The sequence below is a fragment of the Protopterus annectens genome, chromosome 3.part1, assembly GCF_019279795.1.
Source record: "Protopterus annectens isolate FY-2018-M chromosome 3.part1, PAN1.0, whole genome shotgun sequence".
Classification (NCBI taxonomy): domain Eukaryota; kingdom Metazoa; phylum Chordata; order Ceratodontiformes; family Protopteridae; genus Protopterus; species Protopterus annectens.
Genome location: NC_056732.1, coordinates 1,033,897,781 through 1,033,917,031, shown reverse-complemented (window position 1 = coordinate 1,033,917,031; position 19,251 = coordinate 1,033,897,781).

The window sequence follows — 19,251 nt, the reverse complement described above, 5'->3', positions numbered from 1 at the left end:
TGAAAATTCAAACAAGAAATATAGCTCCAGATTAAGTTCATGTTACACACACACACACACACACACACACACACACACACACACACACACACACACACACACACACACACACACACACACAGACCAATCATTTGCGTAGCTACATGAACATATTTTTTCTTCTTTATAAAATTTAGAATAACTAAATATTTAAATAACAACCACCAAGTCACTGCTAGGGTGAAGCAAGCCACTATACTGGGTTAGAACAGTACAGAAAATGTGAAAAGTGCTGAAGCAACTACTATACTTTAGAAAATACAAAATTCACTAAAAGTACAGAGTCATCAACCACCAAATGGCAAAAAATAAATAAATACAAATAAATAACTTTGGTTATTTGCACAATAAAGTCAAATTAAATGATAAAAATAAACAAATTACACATACTAAACATGCAGTTGCAATTCAGAATCAGCAATATGGGCCAGCAAGCCTCAGTGTTGTTTCTGAACTCTTCCAGGAAAACTACGATTAGCAAATCAGCTCTGTGCTCTAAAAATAAAACATTAATCAAATTACAAAGCCCACAAAACCATCAGTGAGCAACCAATGTAAAAAGATTCTATTTGTCTCTCTAAAACTTACAAAAATGAACACATTTTCATAGACTAACATAATTATACCTGAATAATACATGATATACACATGCAGATATTCACATAAAATAGTGAGAGATCATTGTATAAGTGCATTAGGTTATATTGCAAAGAACACTTGGCCTCCAGCCTCCTGTTTTACAGTGCCCTCAGTCTTACAGTTATTAGAAAGCAGCCAGCACCATATCATGCCGTAATGCTTACATAAGTGAATGGTAATAAATCTCCACCCTTGTTGTAACAGATAATGTCTACTTTCCAAGTGTGACTGATTTAGTGAACTTTGTAATGCTAGGTGCAGCGATTTAATGAAAAGGAAAATGAGTGAGTCATAAGGAAACAAGACTGTTTTGGAGCAGTGCCTTCTTTAGTCTGCATGCAGATTACTGTCCTAAGGGGTTGCTAGGGATGCATGACTAACACAGCCTGTAAATGTAATCAGAATGCCATCTTAACTGTATATGTAGAGCCGCACAGGAAAGGAGCAGTGTGTCATAAAGTAATGATGTGGTATTTCATCCTACATCTGCTGAATAAGGTGAAACAGCAAGAATGCTTTTGTTTCTTGAGCACTTTATTGTTATGTTCACTAAATTCTGCATATTCGCCTCACAGTAAGAAGCTGTCCGGTTCGATTCTCAGCTAGAGCGTCCTCTGCGTGGAGACATGCGTAAATGGGTGTACCTTCGTTGAAGGTTGTGCGTCAGGCCTGGCAAGCCGGTATGTAAAAATCAACTGCCAATCATTAGCGGACCGGAGTTCTGCTGTGGCGACCCCTAACCGGGAAAAGCCGAAAGACACAAACAAACTAACTAACTGCATTTAATCACAGAAGGGTATGCTGTACTGTCTCTCAGAAGCAGTCAATAAATACAGCACTAGATGAAGTACAGGTGATAAGCAGGTAATATACTCCGTGTTTCTCATTCAGTATTTTTAAACTACTTTGGAATGTCCACATAAAATGTAGTAGATGCTGCAGTGAAATCCCATTTAGCACAAAATGCAGTTGCTATTAGAATGAAATCCTAGTGTGTTGCATGTGACTGCATCATCATGAGGTTGTATCTCTATAGGCAGTAGGCAGTAACTCGTGCGAAACATGAGATAATGACACAATAAAGGAACTCACTGTATTATTTTCAGATAAGCAAGATATTTAAAGCAAGAACTGTGTGTATGTGCTTCAATAAAGCTCTCTTATACTGAATGGCACAGTTGCATTACTATGTGACATCTACCCCCTTCAGCATGTATACACGCACATACACATAGATAGACACACTCACATATATACACACATATACGCTCGCGCGCGCACACACACACACACACACACACACACACACACACACACACACACGCACACACACGCACACACACACACACACACATATGGTGTGATGACTGCACTACTACAGTGGGTATAAGAAATGTATCTTGTAAGTTTACGTGTTTGCACTGCAATTCACCATGTTTATTTCAGTGAACTATAAAGCACTAATATACTTTGGTTTTCAAAGTTTAAAAGACCAGTGGTGAACATTATAAATGAAAGCATAAAAAAATAACTTTGTATCTGTTTTCACGAGTTTTGAAATGTTTCATTGAAAATTACTTGGAAAATGATTATTTGTCAGTACTGAATCTTGCCTTGTAATAGTGATAGAAACCAATGAAAGGTTAAAATATATGGTTGAGAAAATATGAGGCACTGAAGAAGTGGAAATCAAAACAATAATTCTCCTCTATGTGTGTGTGTATGTGTGTGTGCAAGCATGTGCATGGAGACGGACAGTATGTTCGCCAATGAACACGATAGATGCCATCCTGATTACTGGAATGAACTATGTAGTCATGACTCGGTTTTGATTAGTACTGTGGAACATGCTATCCATATAATTTTATGTTGAACCTACATGATATGAATTGCTAAACATAATATATAAATCAGGTGGCCATTTGGCATATCTGATTCAAGCTCTCATTTTGATGTACTAAGAAAGTGTTTGCTTCAGTTCTGAAGCATTTTTTATCTTATTTGTTTTGGGGCAGAATCACTGAATATTTATAAGGGTAATGAGAAACCTTTCTAAACAATGTTAGCGATGTTAATGAACTTTCTGTCAGCTTTATGGCTCCTTAATGATAAATTGATGCTTTTGTACCATTGTGATATAAAGCCACGTCAGAGAACAGGGATAGGACAGCTGTTTCCAACACACTGCTACTTCACGAGCATAGGATGTTGCACATTGGTACCAGTCTGATCTAAGACAGTATCACTGAAAAGGATCCTTTCGAGAAATGTGCTTTCTCATAGTAGTAATGTGCGCCTGCTCTCACACATTTCTGACAAATGGCATCAGTGAGGAGTGGACGTAACATCTCTCTAAATGCTGTGGTACTACTTTATAGGAACACATATGTTTGATTTACAGTGATTGCATTACTTAGGGGAACAGTATCTGTTTGACAAGGGTGTTACTCCCTGATGGTGGTTCTGATGTCATTCAAATATGCAGCAATGCTGCTGTTAGGAAAGCAGAGCATATGAGTTAGGGCATGTAGCAGCAGCACATAGCTTAATGTGGTTTGACACCATTCTGATTTATTAAAATGCTACCAGTCAGGTGTACAGCATGTCCATAACTGCTATGCCAAAACTGGATTACTGCTTTTTGTGTTCTGACAACATTCTGTTCAATGGCACTTTACTTCCTGGTGCAGAGTGTTCTGGCTCCGTCCTGAAACACAGCACCTGAAATAAAAGTACACCTGCACTGCAGTGATGCAGATACCCAAGAATACACCCTGCTTTAGAATCTGCAGTAAAACTACTACATCATAAATAACACATAAATGTTCAAAGCCATTTTCTATGGCAACCTGCAGCAGACAACATCTAATGTTGTCAAAAACTGCATATACTGTAAGCACAGGCTTAGCTTTATATCACAGAACATGTTGCTTATGCAGCCCTTAGGGCTACCCTGAAACCATTGTTATTCATACATGTTCTCTGTGTAACTTTGCATGTGGGCTGAGCCCACTCCAGTTAGCAAATGAATAAAATAAAATAAAAAGAAATTGTAGTGCTGAAATCACAGTTGTTATTTCACTAACCATAGCCAGAATTAACTGGGCGACACAATTATACTACCATCATGTGACAGGTATTCTTTGGTTCTATAATCAAGGATGAACAGTAGCATAAAACTGGATGACACATTCTACTCGTACCCAATGAATAGCTCTTATAGGTTCATAGGTGTGTACTAGGCTAATGGCCCTGGAGCCTTTACAAGCTTAGCCCATAAAAGTGCCCTAGCATTGTGCCACCCAATGTTAGCTCTGTCCTCTATCCTCTGGCCTCTATCAATTAGAGCCACTGGAGTGATCCTCGGGGTGAACTTTCTATCTCCCATCCACTCATCAAGATCTCTGTCTTCAAAAGGGCCAGTGAGGTGCTCTTCTTGACATGTATGGGAAGTCTATTCCAGAACATGGGCAGTCTCTGGGTAATGGACCTGTCCCTCCAGCATGTTCTGTTGATTGTGGTAATGAGGTTGAGGTCTCTGGAGTGTGTGGTGCAGAGGGATTGGGATTTCTTTAGATGTAGCATTTCTAACATAGCTGGGTCAGACATGGTTTTGTAAGTCAAGCAGAGATTGCCTCTTAGTAGATGATATGAGACAGAGAATAGCTGGAGTTATTTGAGTCTGTCCATGTAGGACATGTGTTCAAGCCCTAGGATCCTCTTCGTGAGGTACTTTTGTGGCCTCTCCAGCTATTGCAGGTGTCTAGTGAGGTACATGCCAAATGCAGAATTATACTCTATGACTGGTCTAATGAGGGAAGAGTAGAGAGAAATGATGACCTCTTTCTTCCTGGATGCAAAACCCTTGGTAATGAGATGTGCCACATAGAAGGATTTTCTAACCACAGTGGCAATGTGGCGGTTGAAGGAAAGGCTGATGTCGACCTGTGTCCCCAGATCTCTTATAATGCCTTCAGTATTCAGTGGGCTCCCATTGATGTGGTAATTAGTAGGAACTGAGTTTTTCCCAAAGGGGATGATGACACATTTTACTGGCATTAAGCTTAAGGCCATAGTTTTGACACCAGTCATTGGTCTCAGTGAGGTCTTTCTGTAGGATGTCTGCATCACTTGGGGAGTTAATAATGGCTCCCAGCTTGCAGTCGTCTGCGAACTTGGTCAGCCAGAGTCCCTCCATGTTGGCCTGGACTTCTGAGAAGTAAATGCCAAACAGGAGAGGATCCAGGACCAATCCCTATGGTACTCCACTCATGACTGTTGGCAATCTGACTTGGAGTCTACTACTTTCACACTATGGGTTCTATCTGTGAGCCAATTTGCAACCCACCTAACGATATAGGGGTTCATGCCGAGTTTGGTGACTTCATCAATAATTCCTGAGTGAGGAATGGTATCAAAGGCCTTGGCCAGATCAAGGTAGACTGTATGAACTGCCTTACCTTCATCCACAGCTCTGGTGACTGACTCAAAGAATCAACCAGGTTGAGCAGGCATGAGCTACCTTTCACAAAACCAAATTGCGTGGAATCTAGAGTTTGGAGATTTCCTATATCCTTGTTAATTAAGTCCATGATGATGCGCTCCATAGCCTTACATATCAGACTCGTCAGGCTAATGGAGTGATAGTTTCCATGGTCTGTAGTCGCTCCTTCTTTATGGAGAGGGATGACTTGACCTGCTAAATTCCTTATACCATCTAAAGGGAGAGTTATACCATGGCCAACAAAACAATGTACATTTTGTCAGCATTCATTTTATAATTTGCCTTGTAAATGCAGTACCAGCTAGTAAAAGACCCGTTAAGACTCACGATGAACCGCTCAGTGTGTTGGGTATGGTAGACACAATGTAGTGCAAAAAACATACATTATTGCATTTGGAAGCTGGAATGTGTAACTGTGAAGCTCCCTCTTTCTAGTTGCAGTAAGTGATTAGAGCAGGCATCACGGTTATCTAGATATTACCAAGATCTGTAGACAGCTACTGTTGTACTTTGTTCCTGGAAAAAAAACAGACATGTGGGCACTAGGGCAGATGGTAACAGAGGTCTTAATTGTACAGCATGTCAAAATCTCAATCAGATTATAAAAAATGGAACAGGGACAGAAACTCCAGTCTATAAAACTTGGGTGTATCACTTTGTAGTAAGCAACTCAGTGAAATGATATTTTGATGAGCTGGCTCTTAGTAAAAATGACCAAATCCTATCATGGTCGATCACAAGTTTGATTGTATAGGAGTGACAACTTTGTAAATATTGTAAATAGCTTCTTACTTTAAAAGTGTGCATGTAAAGTGCATCCACATTTACTTAAATGTATGTATGTAAAATGTTTTCACACCTAATACATAAGAGTGTTTGCTCAAATGAAACTGTATAACCCATAAGACCACCCAGAATGAATTTTGTTGACTATGCGTGCATTTAATGTACTTATTTGTAACTGTACTATATAATGTATGTTTTGCACTTTTGTATCTTTTGTATCTAAACTGTATAATGTATCTTGGAGCTTTTCTCCCCAGGCCTCCACTGAAAATGGGTCATTTTGCCCCAGTGGACTTCCCCGGTAATCAAACTGGAAATAAATAAATAAATAAATAAATAAATATCATTCCCATCTTTCAGTACACAGATATGCAGATATCAAACTCAGTCTAATTTATTTACTAACATACTTACTTATTTCTTTATAGTTGTTATTTGAATTAGCCCTACTGGGCAGAGGAAATTTGGGGAGAAAAAATGTTAAAAAGTATCAGTTACAGCAGCAATGAAATGCTAAAATTTACAAAAAATAGTTACAATCAGACGTATACAAATTCTGCTTTATATTATGATTGCAAAAAGCATAGGTGGATAAATTGGAAACAAAGCAGAAAAACAGATAAAAACAAAAAAATGGTACATAACTATATAGCAGGAGGACAACCACTGCTAAGTGATTTATTAAAGTCTGTTAATAATTTTACAGTACAATTCAGTACATACAGTCAATATTGAGGATAGCCGTGTAATAGAAAAAAAAGATGAGATTTGGAAGCTGTCATATTCACAAGCATAAAGATCAAAATAAAACTGTAGGTATATAAACTCAGACTGTGTATTATTGCAGCTTGGAGCTGAAAACCTTTGATATGCTTCATATGTAGTGTAGTGTGATGGTTTGCATTGGAATTCATATATACTTTGTACAACTGTTTAGAGTCGGTATGTGGTGTACACCAGATACCAGTGCCCATACCTCTCAAATGCACCTAATTTGGAGGAATATTCCTATTTTCAGGCATGATTTACTCCTGCACAGAATGTCCCTGTTTTTGAAGGTATGTCCATATTTTCAAGCTTGATTTACCCCCTCACACAATTTTCTGAATCACCCTCATCACATGTGATTTTTGAAGCCATCCACTTCACAGAAAACCACACTACATGGCCAGTATACTACTGGCAACAAAATAATTTAAAGAAAGAGATTCAGAAAGAGGACACACTTCTGAGATCTTTTTCCTGAAACAAAAATAAATGATCTTATATGGCAGAATTTGCAAAACAGTACAGTTCATTAAAATGTCTACAGATTTTACACTGTCTCTTTCATAATATATGCTTAGATTTTCTGTCATTTTTGTCATGTCAGTTTTTTAAACATACATTTCTGAGCACTATCCCACTAGTGGTGAAAAGTATGATTTAGTCATGTCCCCATAGCCGGCCTTAGGCATAGGCCACAAGGTGTGGCCCCCTAGCAATCATCTAGGGCAGGGCACTTTCCCATTATTTTATTTGCGCAGGTAGACCAGGGGGGGGGCAACAGGTGGTGTGTGGGTGGTGCTATGGAGCCCTTTTTGCTTGCCACACCAGCCAGTTGTTGGCCTCCTAAGCATGTCCCTAACAACACTGTTTAACTTGGTTACTAAATGAGTTTTGTACCAAGTGAATGGAAAACAGCAACAGTTATTCCCCTGCCTAAGGGAGATACTCCCACAGACCTAGACAAATATAGGCATATAAGTCTGACCAGCCTCATATGCAAAGACATGGAAAGAATTATCATGGAATTAATAAATAAGGACATAAGGAACTGGACAAATCTCTGTTTGGATTTATCAAAGGCAGGTCATGCATAGTCAACCTGGTGGACTTTTTTAAAAGGGTCACCAAAGCAATGGATGAAGGTAAAATGGTGCACACCACCAACCTCAGCCTAACCAAGGCATTTGATACAATATCCCACTTAGGCATAGTAGAACTGCTTAATAAACTAGGAATGAACCCCCTTTGTTATCCACCGGATTGTCAGTTGGCTCACAGATAGGATGTAGAAGATCAAAACAGTGGAAGTTACCAGCAGAAAAAGACCTGTCACCAGTGGCATTCCCCAAGATTTGGTGCTGGGAATGCTTCTTTTCTGCCTCTAGTCCTAAGAAGTAAAAGCCATTATCAAAGGGCTTTGGCTAACTGATAACTGCAAGCTAGGATTAAGTGATCCAATCCTGAAAAGACTCAGCCATCCAACAGGAAGGCTTGTCCCAAACAAATGACTGGTACTATACTCATAGACTAAAGCTAAATCCCAAAAAATGCACGATCATCCCCTTTGGAAAGTTGACTCCTCCAGGGAACTACTAAATTTCAAGAGTTGAACACTAGTTCAGGATTTGGAAATTTATGTAGACACTGAACTTATGTTTGACCAGCATGTGTCCACTGTGGTAAGGATCCAGGGAAGTCATTGTGCCCTTTAAGCTTCTAGCTCCAGGGATGTCATTGTCCCCTTTAGTCAACCCTCATTAGGCCAGTCATTGAGTATAGTGCCCCTTTTGGCATGTATCTGTCCAAGCACATGCAACAAGTGGGGCAGCCACAGAGATACCGTACAAAAGTATACAAGGTCTAAACAATATGTCCTACATGGACAGCCTCAAAGCCCTATCACTATATTCTGTCTCCTACAGACTGCTAAGAGCTGACCCGTGTCTAGAGTACAAGGCATCCTCTAACCCATTACTGATGGACTTACATCCACAAGTAAAGTGATGTTGGAAATATTTGATTCAGGGATCTAAACCTCTTCTGCAACATTAGCAGAATGGTTTGGAGGGACAGGTATATCTGACAGAAGATACCACTGCTCTGGAACAGACTCTCCCTCCAACTAAAACAAAGCTCATTCCTTCCCATATTCAAGCATAACTTGGATCAGAGGATGGGAAATAGGAAATTTACCCCAGGACTCCCCTCCTGTACTACAAATGGAATGAGACAGCTCCTAAATGCTTTATCCCAAAGCACAGGTCCCCTTCAAATATATATGTTTTGATCTAGTAATTATCAATAGGGTAATATATAAATACATATTTTGGAAGTAGTTGGGTGAATCATTAAACTTCAACAGAATAGGTTAATTTCAAGCACCAAATGGGAGAATTGTCTATGCTTAAAATGGCGTGTCAGGGCAGATAGCCTAATACTAACCTGTGAACCTATAAGAGTTATGTGCTATTTGGTATTCAAATTTTATGCTCATTAGATGTCCAGACTTCATCCTGGCTGTAATTACATTTCAGGGGCCTTTGTTCCAATTTTCAATGTCTGCAGGATGAGAGTTAGGCCCTGTTTGTTTGTTTGTTTATGTCTTTCGGCTTTTCCCGGTTAGGGGTCACCACAGTGGAACTCCGGTCCGCTAATGATTGGCAGTTGATTTTTACGTACCAGCTTGCCAGGCCTGACGCACAACCTTCAACGAAGGTACGCCCATTCACGCATGTCTCCATGCAGAAGATGCTCTAGCTGAGAATCGAACTGGACAATGTCTTACTGTGAGGCGACAATGCTACCGCAGCACCACCACCTTAGGCCCTGTGCAATTTGTAAATAGTCCCACATACCACAGAGTAGTGACACATGCCACTCAACACCTGGAAGACTCCTGGTATGCAGCAGGTATGCAAATAGGTATGCAAATGATGTTCCATACAAAAGTTCCAAATTTCTTGAAAGTTTGAATTATGGACTATATTGTGTAGTACAGCAAAAATAAAATATCAGTTCAGCTGCAGACTCCTGCTGCCTAAGATGGGAATAATCTTTGTTGATATGTCATGGACAGTGATGTGTGTACGAAAACATTGCTATGCAATAACATCATCCCGTCCTGTATGCACTCTTAACTATACTGCCTAACCTGTCACTCATCTCCAACATCTTTTCACTCTTAATTTATTATCTTTCTTTGACATTCAGTTTCTCATAATTTTATTCTCTAGCACTAACAGGAAATAACACAAATAAAATACTATCTATTCCCCTACCACTTTTTCATGTAAATGCAAAATGTAATCACTACTAATTTTTACACTTCCTCTCTGCTTTACTATAATATACTGTATTATTATACTATGCACTCACAAACCTCCTTAAATGTATGTAATACAACTTACTAAGAAATTCAACTTTCATTTTTTTAATCTCTCTCTCTCTGCCCAAACAATTCTTGACATTTCTGTCAATTGCTATAATTCATGTATGATTGTTTTGTTAAACTGATTTATTATTTGTATTATTCAATTTCTTGATTCTATTCAAATTTTGTACATGTATAACCAATGTAACTGAGCATTTAATGTTATTCATTATGGATTTGTTCTATATTTGTAGTCTCTGTGGAGCTTTTCTGTCTAGGCCTCTGCTGAAGTTTTTTTTTCTGCCCAATTAGACTTTTCCAGTAAACAAATGTAATAAATAAATAAATACCTTCATAATTTAATACAGTCTCATATTGTGTTGTAGTGCTGTGCATATAAGCACTGTGCAACATACAAACATGCTATCTCTCTTACACAAGCAATGACATAAAGTACCTGTCAGTGGGTATGGCATCAGAAATAAGTCCCTTCATTTATGCATGTGCAAATGACCTATACCCTACAATAATTATCAGTGCACCAAACATGTCTTGGAATCACATGGGAACCATGACCACAGACCCCAGTGAAAAGAAGTGCACCATCTACAACAATGCAGCAATAAGCATGTCTGCATATGCTAGACTACAGTTCCAGGGCATATATGGTATCATTCTTCAGCAAACAACATCTTGCAAGCCTTCACTACCAGTACATTGTTTCAGCTAAAGCACAATACATTGTCACACAATGACAAGGCTGGGATGGTGTATGAGTCACTATCATGCAGACAGGTTTCTAAATAGTAGAACAGCAGCACAAGATTCTTTCTTGAATTCTACTAATTTTGAACTCCATAATGGACATGCATTGCAATTCCATTGTATGTTACTGTGAACTGTGTTCATGAATCCAACAGTTTGTTTTTAATGGTCAGGCTAGAAAACTGAAGAACACAAGTCCACCTTTTGTACATGTGATGAAATTATTAGGTTGATTATTTGAGTTCCAGGGTAAAAAGGGGCGAGAGAGAGAGGAAGAGAATTTTCATCATGTATACATCAGTACCAAAGCTCTTCCACCAGAGGCTTCTTTTGATACTGTTCCATTTTTAATGATTTTGTATTAGCATCAGTTGAGAAGAGAATCCTGTTTAGTAGCAACACACAAAAAATGTAATATAGCCATACAAAAAGTTTATGCAGAGAGTAAATAAACTGGACATGTTTGTATGATTTAAATGTTTTAATGGAGCAAAGAAACTAACACTGTGAGCAGTTTAGGTCTTGATTTATGTAAAGTATGGCCCCCAATGCTCTTTTAAATGTACCTTTCATTGCTCAGTTAAATATGTACATTACAACAGACACAGCACTGTCATATATTGCTTCCTCTAGTGAACTTTGTCTAAATCACTGAAATCTTTATACATTTAATTTCCATACTCCCAAACAAGTTACACTACAAGAAAATAAATACTGTAGTTGGCTGATGAATGACAGACAATATGGCAGATTTTGGACAAGGCAAACGAACAGAGGAAGATACTTTTTTTATCTTGTCAAAGACTTCATATTCTTTCCATTTTGCCATGATTCTCAATCAAGCAGAAGATCTTTGCGCACATTAAGTTGGGTAGAGTGGAAGCTGGCACACAGGGATAAGGCTGTTAGCTGTAGTTCCTGTGGTACAGAGTTTGATTCCCTCAGCCTTTATTTGCCTGTTGTGTGACCTTGCAACCTCTTAAATCAGAAGCACATGGAATATATGAAAATGACCCCTGTGAAATAGGGGTCATTTGCACATATCCCATGTGCCTCTGATTCAAGAGATTTGAGAGGTCACTCAGTAGAAGTTCTAGCTCGGCTCAAGTTTTCACTTAGTTTTTACTGATCGTTTTTTCTGTGTGAACTTCTCACTCTTTGTTTTATGTTGTGTGACCTTGAGCAAGTCACTACTTAGGGGCAACTGGAAATTTGAGCTGCAAGTCTAGTAAATACTTATAGAAATATAAAGACAAGCTTAAAATTCATATAATTCATCAAGTTAACTGAATAGCACTAATTAAGCCCTTACTGTATAACTGCGATTTAGTTACCATGTCTTATTTCCACTCATGATGCAGTGATCTGAGAGTCATGCTGCAGTGATCTTAAAGTCAGTAATTTATAAGTGGGAGATGTGGTTGTAGAGGGGGTCCTCCCCATAGATAAAATGATTCTCCACTGTACTTTTCATTGAGACATTGTTTCAAATAGGTGGTTTTTTGCCATACATTCTAAGGAAATTAGTGCTGTCACAAATTGTGCTAATATGTTTCCACAGTTTACCAGCTCCTGCAAAGAATGGGTTCTTTTTCATGGAATGGCTGATATCATTCACAAAAACTGATTATAATAATAATAATAATAATAGAAATAGTAATAATGATGATAATAATATAGTAATAATAATGATAATGACTATGGTAATGATAATGATGATAACAATAATAGCATAATGAAATATTAAAAATATGATCAGCCATTCTTGTTCAACAGTACATATTCATTATAAACTGAACATTGCCCATGAGAACAAGTGTCAGGCTCCAAAATCCTTTATAACAGAAGGATTTGCCGTTGTGACAAAACCACACCACCAATGGGTAAACCCTGTAGTACCCTCATTTAAATGTAATTTAATGCTTAAATGTCCCATATTAATGGAAAAGACCCATGCAATTATCAATCAGTGGAAAATAGTATTGCAAGGTGATATCACAGTCACACCCCAATACTGCTATATACCCATATAAGAAACATGATAACAAAGTACCTCAGGCTCCAAGAACATTTACAATGATTACACTTATTTTAATTGAAATACAAGCCAAACAATGCTCCTGACAAACCATCTGCTGCTTTAGAAACTTAAAATAATTACTGTTCTGTCTTTACAGTACTATGAAATCCAATCAGCATTAAAAAGAAGTTGCATGCAGCGTTCAGCTCCAAAGAGTGGTTCTTACATTCTTAAATACCTTTTTTAAGTTATGACTTAAGATATAGGCAAATGTACATTAACAGAAAACAAACCGTATTAATATTTGTTTCCATTTACATACACTTTGCATCAAATCTTTTCTTTGTAACTATAGCAGTCCAACATTACATCATCATCATCATCATCATCATCTTCTTTTGGCTGTTCCCATTAGGGGTCACCACAGCAGATCACCTGTTTCCATTTCTTCCTGTCCTCTGCATCTTGCTCTGTCACACCAACCACTTGCATGTCCTCTCTCATCACATCCATAAACCTTATCTTAGGCCTTCCTCTTTTCCTGTTACCTGGTAGCTTCATCCTTAGCATCTCTTTCCCAATATACTCCGCATCCCTTCTCAGCACATGTCCAAACCAATGTAATCTTGCCTCTCTGGCTTTGTCTCCAAACCTTCCAACCTGGGCTGACCCTCTAATATACATATTCCTAATCCTGTCCACCCTCGTCACACCCAGTGCAAATCTTAACATCTTTAACTCTGTCACATCCAGCTCAAACTCCTGCCTTTTTGTCAATGCCACTGTCTCCAACCCATATAACATAGCTGGCCTCACTACCCTCTTGTAGACCTTCCCTTTCACTCTTACAGGTACTCATCTGTCACAAATCACTCCTGACACTCTTCTCCATCCACTCCATCCTGCCTGTACTCTCTTCTTCACCTCTCTTCCACACTCACCGTTACTCTGAACTATTGACCCCAAGTATTTAAACTCATCCACCTTTGCCACCTCTACTCCTTGCATCCTCACCATTCCTCTATCCTCCCTCTCATTCAAACACATATATTCTGTCTTAGTCCTGCTGACCTTCATTCCTCTTCTCTCTAGAGCATATCTCCATCTCTCCAGGGTCTCCTCCACCTGTTCCCTACTCTCATGACAGATCACAATGTCATCTGCAAACATCACAGTCCATGGGGACTCCTGTCTGATCTCATCTGTCAACCTGTCCATCACCATTGCAAATAAGAAAGGGCTCAGAGCTGATCCTTGATGTAACCCCACCTCCACCTTAAATGCATCCGTCACTCCCACCGCAGATCTCACCGCTGTCACACTACCCACATACATATCCTGTACCACTCTTACATACTTCTCTGACACTCCTGACTTCCTCATACAATACCACAACTCCTCTCTAGGCACCCTGTCATATGCTTTCTCCAAGTCTACAAAAGCACAATGCAACTCCTTCTGACATTCTCTGTACTTCTCCATCAACACTCTCAGAGCAAACATCACATCTGTAGTGCTCTTTCCTGGCATGAAACCATACTGCTGTTCACTAATCATCACATCCCTTCTTAACCTAGCTTCCACTACTCTTTCCCATAACTTCATGCTGTGACTGATCAATTTAATCCCTCTGTAGTTACTACAGCTCTGCACATCACCCTTATTCTTAAAAATCAGTACCAAAACACTTTTTCTCCATTCCTCAGGCATCCTCTCACTTTCCAAGATTTCATTAAACAATCTGGTTAAAAACTCCACTGCCATTTCACCTAAATACCTCCATGCTTCCACAGGTATGTCATCTGGGCCAACAGCCTTTCCATTCTTCTTGCTAATCCATTGTACTTCATGATTCACTATCCCTACATCATCCAACCTTCTCTCTCTCTCATTCTCTTCATTCATCAACCCCTCAAAGTACTCTTTCCATCTCCTCAACACACTCTCCTCGCTTGTGAGTATGTTTCCCTCATTATCCTTTATCACCTTTACCTGCTGCACATCTTTCCTAGCTCGGTCCCTCTGTCTAGCCAATTGGTACAGGTCCTTTTCTCCCTCCTTAGTGTCCAATCTTTCATACAACTCTTCATATGCCTTATCCTTAGCCTTCGCCACCTCTCTCTTTGCCATGCACCTCATCTCCTTATACTCCTGTCTACTTTCTTCATCTCTCTGACAATCCCACTTCTTCTTTACCAACCTCTTTGCCTGTATACTCTTCTGTACTTCATCATTCCACCACCATGTCTCCTTGTCGTCCTTCTTCTGTCCCAATGTGATACCAAGCACCTTTCTAGCTGTCTCCCTTACTAGCTCTGCCGTAGTTACCCAGTAACTCTTCACTGCCACCCAGTGCCTGTCTTAACTCATCCCTGAACTCTACCTCACAATTACCCTTTTTCAATTTCCACCATTTGATCCTTGGTGCTGCCCTCACACTCCTCCTCCTCTTCTTGATCACATTACATACATTTCCAAATTCCTGACTTCCATTAAACCTCACTCCTCTTCCTCCTGAGCATTATTGTATATGTATTGTTCCCACAATTTCTATTTATTTATATGTAATTTGCTCTTTCCCTTTTCTAAAGATCCATCTTCCTGTTCTTGTATCTCTTAATATTCAGTGCTTCAAATACAGTAGGTTCAGACTTTGATTTCCAATTTCTAATAATTCCTTGTAGACAACCAACAGACTTAAACCTAATAAGGCCTCCCTATATTTAGGCAATTCAGATTCTGTGTCCTAGCTTAAAATAATAATTTCCTTAGTTACCACAATTTGCTCCCTCTGTAGGGAATTTTAAAACCTGCCAACTCATTACACTCCCAAAACACATGTTCCCAGTTACCATTTTGATCCCCATCCATCATTTGCTGCTAACCCGAGGAAAACTTCTTTATAGAATGCTTAGGGTATAAATATCTATACAAACACTTCCAAGTAAAGATCCTAAATCTTCCAGACTTTTTTGCAAACTTGTGAGCCATGCATATGTCCTCTCATTGTTACCTTGCAAATTGCTTTTCCAGTCTTTCTTCCCAATCTTTTCTGACTTCCTCTGATTGATTCTTATAGTTATCATGCAATATTTTATATACCCCACTAATTATCCCTTTTTAATAGCAGCTTCAGTTCCAGATTCAACTAAAAACTCTTCCGCAGCAGGTCTTTCACTTAAGATTTCCCTATCCCTTTCTCTTTGTCTATACTCTGATATTAATTCCAGATAGGAAAAGCAGTCTCTAGCCTGCTGTCCAACTGCCTTCTTGACCTCATCTCATTCTATTACCTTTCCCAATATCTTGGTTCCTTTGACAGTTTTATGTAATAAATACCATCCTCCTCTAGCCTATTTTCTGCCTGCTACTTGCAATCATCCCTATTGCCAAAATTTACATTCTGCATTCATATGTTGGATTAGTTCTTAGAACACTTTCTGCTACTTTAGGAATATAATATTCTGTATAGCTGTTATTAGGCTCCTTAAGGATCTGAACTCTCTCTTTATTTTTTGAACTTCCCCCTGCTTCATCATCATCCCTTTACATTTTGAATTATAACCTTCTGCTTGTGTTATGTATATGAGCACTAACTGTGTAGCTCTAAAATATCCCTTCAAATCAGGTAATTCTAAACTACCTTGCTCTATTGGAAAAATCCATCTATCCCACTTAACTCTTACCCTTTTCTCCCAGATAAATTTCTTCAACTTTTTTATTAATTATTGTCCACAATTTCTCCACTGGTTGATAAAAATATGCCTGACCTATATATAAAACTAATGGGACTAAAAATGTTTTCACTGTTCACATCTTACTATCCATATCCATAAACAAGAGCTTCCTTTTTCTCAGTTTTTATATTATCTTTTGTTTAGCCCTTCCCACATATCCCCAGCTGCCATAACAGAAGCCTTTTTAATCCATATTCATAAATACTTCATCTTATTGTGTCCCCATAAATATGGGTATTGTTGAACCAATTTGTTTGTGGGTAAATTTAGGGCTATAGACTTTATTTTATGTTTTTTAATTTTATGTCCTGAAAATGATTGAAACTGTCTCAAAATGTTCCACAGCACTGAGATGTCCTTTTCTGGATTTATTAGGTACAAAATAATATCATATCCAAATAAAGCCAACTTTTCTTGATTACCATACCAATTACATCCTTGCATTTCTGAGTCCCTTATTTTCTTTGTCAATGACTCGAAATATTAAGAAAATAACAAAGTGAAAAGAGGCACCCCTGCCTCATTCCTCTGTTCAAATGCAACTTATCAGAGAAGAACACTCTCACTTTAATTCTTGCCTGTGATCCTTCATATATCCTCCTAATTAACATTACTACTGTTTCAAGAAATGCAAGTGTTTCCATTGCTGTACTGTGCAAAGTACATAGGTACTTTTACACCTCAAGCAGGCTCCGGAGAATTTTTCTTCAGGTAGATGGCAAATGTTTTTTAAACACCTTTACTGAATTATCACTTGTGACATACACAAGTTTACATTTATATAAAAGTAATCTAACTATATTAACAAGTTCAAGTTTACAAACTTTATACATCACATATATTGTTATATATCTTATAATCTAAGCAACATTACCTAAATTATTCAACTACTGCCTTCTCTTATATACACTATTTCAAGTGTAGTTGGTTTAGATTTAGATTTTCATTTTCAAGTAATTGCTTTTCTGGCAGCTACTAGAATTAAACTTTTTATTTATTTATTTATTTATTTTATTTTATTTGACATTTGTTAACCAGGTTGATCCAACTGGGGCAGGAGCCCATTTACAGTGGAGACCCAAGGAGAAAAGCTCCAGAGATTACACAGAAAAAAACATTGTAAAGTTACACAAAAATAAATATAGAATTAAAGAGAAAAATAGAAATCAAGATTGCTAATTTTGACAGTATTAAAAGATGGAAGACAAGTTTAATTGTTTTTGTACATGCTCTTTTTTTAACAAAGGTAAAAAAAAAACAGGTGATATAAGAATGTTGGAGAGAGAGCAGTGTAAATGTTCAAAATAGTTAAGAGAATATATTAAGGTACAGCATGTTAATAGTAAAAGAGAGGGAAAGTTGAAGTAGAACTAATTATATACATAAACTTAACAATGCCTTACAATGTCTAGGCAATTCAGATCCTGTATCCCAGCTCAAAAAATCATTTGTTTAGTTACACTCATTATTGCCAAGTATTCCTAATAGACTACTCTGCAGGGAATTTTTAAAGTTTGCCAACTCATTACACTCCCAAAAACATATATCCCCATTTACCTCTTTCTTCCCCATCACACATCCAACATTTACCATCTACCTGAGGAAAACTTAAGGTATAAAAGTATCTATGCAAACACTTCCAGGCAGAAATCCTAAATCATCTAGATTTTGTTTCATATTTGAGAATCATACATATGTCTTCCCATTGTTTCTTTGTGAATTGCATATCTAATCTCACTTCCCAATCTTTTCTAACCTCTTTTTTATTTATTCCTGTAGTTATTCTGCAATATTTTATATGATCTACTAATTATCCCCTTTTCAACAGCAACTTCTGTTCTAGATTTAACTAAAAGCTCAGTCAGTGCAGATCTTTCATTTAGGATGACCCTATCCCTTTCTCTTTGTTTGTACTCTGATATCAGTCCCCGATAGGGAAAGTAGTCACTACTAGCTTGCAATCCATTCTACTACCTTTCCTTTTCTAATTATTTCTTCTCCACAGCTTGGTTCCTTTGCCATCTTCATCCAGTAAATTCCATCCCCCTTTTGTCTATTCTCAGTACCCCTAATTGCAGTCATTCCTAGAGGGAGAATCTCATTTTATTGGCTTGGTTTTTAGTATACTTGCTGCTACTTTATAAATATAATATTCTGCATGGCTGTTGTTATTCTCCTTAAGGATCTGCATCCACAATCCCATTCTTTCCATATTTCCTGAATTACTCCCTGCTTCATCACCATCCCTTTCCACTTTGAATAATAGCTTTCTGTTTGTGTTATGTATATGAATCTTAACTGTGTGGCTCTAAAATATCCCTTCAAATCAGATAATTCTAAACCTCCTTGTTCTACTGGGGGGATTAATTTATCCCAATTGTCTCTTGCCCTCTCCCTTTCCCAAATAAAATTCTTCAACTCCTTATTGATCAATATCAACAACTTTGCCTCTGGTTGATAAAAATATGCCTGACCTGTGTATAAAACTACAGGGACTAAAGCATTTTTACTGCTTGTATCTAGTTATCCATATCCATAGGCAAAAACTTCTAGTTTCTCTATTTTTGTATTATCTTTTGATTAGTCTCTTCCTGCACATCATTAGCTGTTATAACTGAAAACA